The following is a 6,000-nucleotide window of genomic DNA, read 5'->3' as shown; positions in this document are numbered from 1 at the left end:
TTAAAATATTGGTGTCTCTGGGTTTTTACATGTTATTATCATCTATTATAGATTCAATATACAGCTTATTTTGTTTGGTCTTAAGGTTATTAGCTAATAATTTGCCTGATTTGTTTTGTCCTCCATAAAATTTTGCACTGGTCTTTAATAAATATTGAGATGCACTATCCATGGTGTCTTTGTTAAACCTAATCTTCCAATTTATAAGCTCCGTAAGGCATTCTTTCGATTTAGAAGTGTAAAATAAATTTTCAAAGTTTTTAATGTTAGAATGGAGTTCCGCATTCAATGACGGGCTGTCTTTTGCTGGTTGGATAAGTATCTGATGACAAAATCATGTGAGGAAGCTTTGAAAGCGTCCCAGACGGTATGAAAGGGGATGTTGTCAGTGTTATTAATTAGAAAATATTCATGAAAAAAGGGTATAAAAGAAACATTAAAATTGGTCTCCAGAAGCAGGGGGTTATTGAAATGCCATCTTTTGGGATAGGCAACTTGAGATAAAATATCTAGCTGAATTGAGACAGGGGCATGATCAGAAATGAGTAAGGGACCTATATCTGCTGAAAGTAAACACTGGGTGATGTTGTGTGAGATAAAGATATAATAAATTCTTGACTGTGTCTGATGAGGTGTAGAATAAAAGGTGTATTTCTGTGATGTCGGATTGCATAATCTCCAAGCATCTGTTAGGTTTCGTTGCCCTATTGTTTGTATGAAAGTTTTGTATACTTTGTTTGGTATGAAGGAGACCTTGGATTTCTGGTCAAGGAAGGGATCAACTATCAGGTTACAATTCTCCACAGGATTCTGAAAAATCAGTTGAGGGATCTGGGAACAAAAGGAAACATCTCCATTGGTGGGAGCATACACATTGAGTAAAGAAATCAAAGTACCCTCGATCATTAAGTTGGTAAAGATCCATCTACCTTTCTCATTTGTATCCTGTCAAAGAAGCTTAACATGTAGTGATTTGTGACACAAAGTTATGACTCCGATTCTTTTGCCATACCCAGGTGAGAAAAAGATTTCACCAACCCAAATTTTCCTAAGCTTTAAAGTCTCAGCTTTTATAAGATGCGTTTCTTGCAGGAAAAAAATATTAGCATCTAATAAGATATAAGTAAGATAGTTCTTGTTGTCTCTTGATGGGGGAGTTTAAGCCTTTAACATTCCACGTAATAATTTTTAAAGCCATGAAATAGTAAGACAACATAAATAAATAAATAAACCAGCCATAATGCGAGCAATGTTGAAAGGAAATTGTGATGTGAATAAATATACAATGACATTGAAACTAAAAAGATTAAGATAGAGGAAGGAAAAAAGGAGTTATACATTGTGAATGAAGAAGAGTAATGCAGTTAAATGGGATAAGGAAGGGATACAGTGAAGAATGATAGAAAGGTGAGATTATAGTAGAAAGAACTACAAGAAAAAAGAATGATATACCTACATATAATCCAAAACATATGAAAGGTGGAGGGGGGTGAGGCCACATGGAACAATGACAAATCCGGACTCCATGAGGGAAGGGGTGGGGAAGCGCAGGACAAATGACAGGTACAATGGATGAAACAAATGTGAGGAGGGGGAAAAGGTTAATATCATACAATGGAACTTAGAAACAATATTAATTATAGTATACAACAAACAATTCTTGAATTAGTTAACAAGTATTAAGACATATGATGCAACAGGAAGTGTCCATAGTCTCTGTAATACATGAATTGAGAAAGCTTTTTATTCTTAAATGATCTTCATAAGTAGCAGTCTTATTGTTATAGGCCACTTTAACGAGGCAAAGATGAAAGAGGCCATAGTGTGCAACCAAAGAATGAAGGTGTGATCTCATCGCCGGGAACTTCCGACGTCTGTCAGCAGTACACTTAGCATAGTCCTGTGAGAAAAACAAAGAGTTACCTGACCATGAAATACGTTTGATGGACCTAGCAGCGATAGTATATTCCAAAAAGTACAGAATGACTCCTCTCGGTTTCCTGAAATTGGAAGAAGACGTGGCAGGTGCGGGACCTAGTCTGTGTGCATGTTGAATCTTAAGGAGGGTACCCGCAGGTAGATTAAGAACTTTTGGGAGGAAGAGTCTGAAGAAGGTGATAGAATCTGAACCTTCTGAGTCCTCTGACAGTCCATATATGAGAAGATTGTTTAGTCTATTTCTAATTTCAAGACTTTTGACCTGTTTCTGGAGCGACACAAAGTGAGATTGAAGAGCCTCTACTTTAATGTTTGATGAACCCAGAGATTCAATGTTCTGTTCCGCTGTGGTAATTCTTTCTTCCACTCATGACCACCTGTCCATTAGAATTTTTCTCTTCTACAAATGGGCGTAAAGCTCAAATTTCCTTCAATAAAAGGTCCATAGATACTGACTAGGGTTGTTTAGGAGGAGAAGGAGGATCTTTCTTTAGTAATTTGCTTGGCGCTTTGTTGGCACCAGAGGGTGCGTTGATAATTGGTAATGGAGTGCCCTTAGGCGTTGAAGTTGTTATACTCTATTGGGATCTGATGTGAAAGGAGGCTTGAACGTGTTAAACGATAGTACGTGAGGGCATCACCTGAGATATATCTTTAATTATTTTGTTCATGCAAAAAAGCAATGAGAAAGAAAATGCTACCGTTTCAGTAGAGAGGGCTCTCCTCAGTCGACTAAAATCCTGTTATGTTGAACTGACACACCACAAAGCCTCAGAGCAAGTACCCAACTGTAGGAAACGAATTATCAACACATTAACATGTAAATTATATGAAAGGGTGGGCTGCCTTCCATCACAGTTTAAAACCTCTGTGAGACTATTGTAGATAGAAATTGTGTTAAATATGTCAATAGTAGAGGTTTCCAGGAGGTTCCATTGTTCAGCTTCAGTCAAGAGTCTATATGGCGGTGATTATGTCATAGAGCTGCAGCAATTCTCAAAAGATGAGTGAGGAGGACTCCATTTATTTAATCATAGAGATATTTCTATTTGGAAGCTGAGAGACCTCCAATTACAGTTCCCTGGAATGCCTCATGTCACACCAGCGCATCGCAGCGCTGAGGGAGCCGTCCTGTTGTACACTGACAGAGAACTCCACTCGCGAGGAGTTGCGCAACAAGACACTTCCAGTATTTTATTCCCCTCTACTAGCGAAGTCTGTGTCACCATTTTTGGGCAACTGCGGAGACCAGTGGAGTCGCCTGGAAAGTAAAGGCAAATAAGAGCAAACAGTGAACCACTCATATGCCCACACACAGCTAGAGCGAACTCATAACTATTCAAATAGTAGAGGTTTCCAGGAGGTTCCATTGTTCAGCTTCAGTCAAGAGTCTATATGGCGGTGATTATGTCATAGAGCTGCAGCAATTCTCAAAAGATGAGTGAGGAGGACTCCATTTATTTAATCATAGAGATATTTCTATTTGGAAGCTGAGAGACCTCCAATTACAGTTCCCTGGAATGCCTCATGTCACACCAGCGCATCGCAGCGCTGAGGGAGCCGCCCTGTTGTACACTGACAGAGAACTCCACTCGCGAGGAGTTGCGCAACAAGACACGTCCAGTATTTTATTCCCCTCTACTAGCGAAGTCTGTGTCACCATTTTTGGGCAACTGCGGAGACCAGTGGAGTCGCCTGGACCACCGTTCCATCCGCCGACCCGGGAGAGTCAGGGAAACGCCGCCATCTTCTGTGGGCACTAGCCACGCCCCCTCAACACTGTCGTTAATATAAGACTGTAAATAACTTTAAGTTATGTCTACTTCACTTTCTGATAATTTGAGTGTACGTGGTCTACTACTTAGGATAAAAAGACAGTGTATAGTAATAGCAGACCACTTTCTCCTTGCTGTGGTTCTTCTATAGGGTTGCATGACAATTAAACACAGCTTCATATTCACAATATAAGATTATATTCTCCCGGGCTTAGGGCCAGGTAAGACAGCACTGGTTGAACCACCCTAAAGCCCGTCCTGCCCATACATCATCCCACCAGGAATGTAGCAGGCAATGATGTGGGCATTCAGGTGATGGCTGGCTGTTCAAGAGGCAGTGCAATTAGGAGTCGGTGTTCTCATAAGGTGCAGGAGTTTATTGGTCTCGCAGGAATAACAACTCTTGGCAGCCATTTTGAATTAGACGCTATTTTCCACACCCCATTCTTAATTACCTACTGGAAAGGCAATAGTCGGAAGTAGTCTCTGACCCACTGCCAGTGCCAGTTTCAACTAGAACATATCTGCATAGAGAGCACTTCCGTACAACCTGGACCTGAGCTCCTTCCTGTTTTCACCACCTTCAGCAAACAGAGATGGAAAGTAAAGGCAAATAAGAGCAAACAGTGAACCACTCATATGCCCACACACAGCTAGAGCGAACTCATAACTATTCAAATAAATAATCCTCTGCACAGAGAAATTGGTGTGCAGTGCTCCATGAAACGAACTAGCAAATACTGCAAACGATTGTGAAATTCTACTAACTCAGTATTGTGTGATTTAACACAGATAAAACCAATTATAGCCTGTGATGCAAGACGAGAAGCATGAGACCTGACGTGTGCATGAAAAGGACCCCAGCGTAAACCAGGGTCCCCAACGTGAGAGAAGAAAGGGAGATAGTATTGGAATAAAAAAAGAAACATGCGGTAGGCCCTCATTGTGAACCATTTCATGCTTACAAATGAATCAGCAGAATAACCAGTATACATCTTGGTTTAGGAACATAATGAATCCAGAATGTCAGTGCCAAGTTGTGTGTTGTGTACTATTTGTATTATTGTTGCACCACTTGATACGTATCTGCTTACAAGGAAAGGAACATGTGACCAAGATGGAGTGGATATTATTTACAACAAGGGGTGGTGAGGGACAGAGTCTCTGAATTAAACAGAACGCTCTCACCCAGTCAAGAGATCAGGGCTAGATCCAACACCGTTTTTTAGCTCACTGCACCATCCCAGTTTCAGAACCTGGCTGTATGCAAATTAGTCTGTTCCTGTCCCAGTGCATGATGGGAACAGGACAAACCAAACTACAAAAGCCAATTCTTACACTGGGAAGGAAACAAGCTCCCGGGGACCGGTTTCTGGCATTACAGCCGTCTTCGGCCCGGTTTGCTTGAATCCTGATGGTGCAATGAGCAAGGGTCTCACATCTGAGAATACCCTTCCACGCTTAGGGTGGACAAAAATATTTACAACAAGGGGTGGTGAGGGACAGAGTCTCTGAATTAAACAGAACGCTCTCACCCAGTCAAGAGATTAGGGCTAGATCCAACACCGTTTTTTAGCTCACTGCACCATCCCAGTTTCAGAACCTGGCTGTATGCAAATTAGTCTGTTCCTGTCCCAGTGCATGATGGGAACAGGACAAACCAAACTACAAAAGCCAATTCTTACACTGGGAAGGAAACAAGCTCCCGGGGACCGGTTTCTGGCATTACAGCCGTCTTCGGCCCGGTTTGCTTGAATCCTGATGGTGCAATGAGCAAGGGTCTCACATCTGAGAATACCCTTCCACGCTTAGGGTGGACAAAAATATTTACAACAAGGGGTGGTGAGGGACAGAGTCTCTGAATTAAACAGAACGCTCTCACCCAGTCAAGAGATCAGGGCTAGATCCAACACCGTTTTTTAGCTCACTGCACCATCCCAGTTTCAGAACCTGGCTGTATGCAAATTAGTCTGTTCCTGTCCCAGTGCATGATGGGAACAGGACAAACCAAACTACAAAAGCCAATTCTTACACTGGGAAGGAAACAAGCTCCCGGGGACCGGTTTCTGGCATTACAGCCGTCTTCGGCCCAGTGCCAGTTTCAACTAGAACATATCTGCATAGAGAGCACTTCCGTACAACCTGGACCTGAGCTCCTTCCTGTTTTCACCACCTTCAGCAAACAGAGATGGAAAGTAAAGGCAAATAAGAGCAAACAGTGAACCACTCATATGCCCACACACAGCTAGAGCGAACTCATAACTATTCAAATAAATAATCCTCTGCA

This window comes from Lissotriton vulgaris, chromosome 7 (genome assembly GCF_964263255.1).
Source record: "Lissotriton vulgaris chromosome 7, aLisVul1.2, whole genome shotgun sequence".
NCBI classification, from domain to species: Eukaryota; Metazoa; Chordata; class Amphibia; order Caudata; family Salamandridae; genus Lissotriton; species Lissotriton vulgaris.
The sequence above is the reverse complement of the archived record's forward strand: the minus strand, read 5'-3'. Positions refer to the sequence as shown.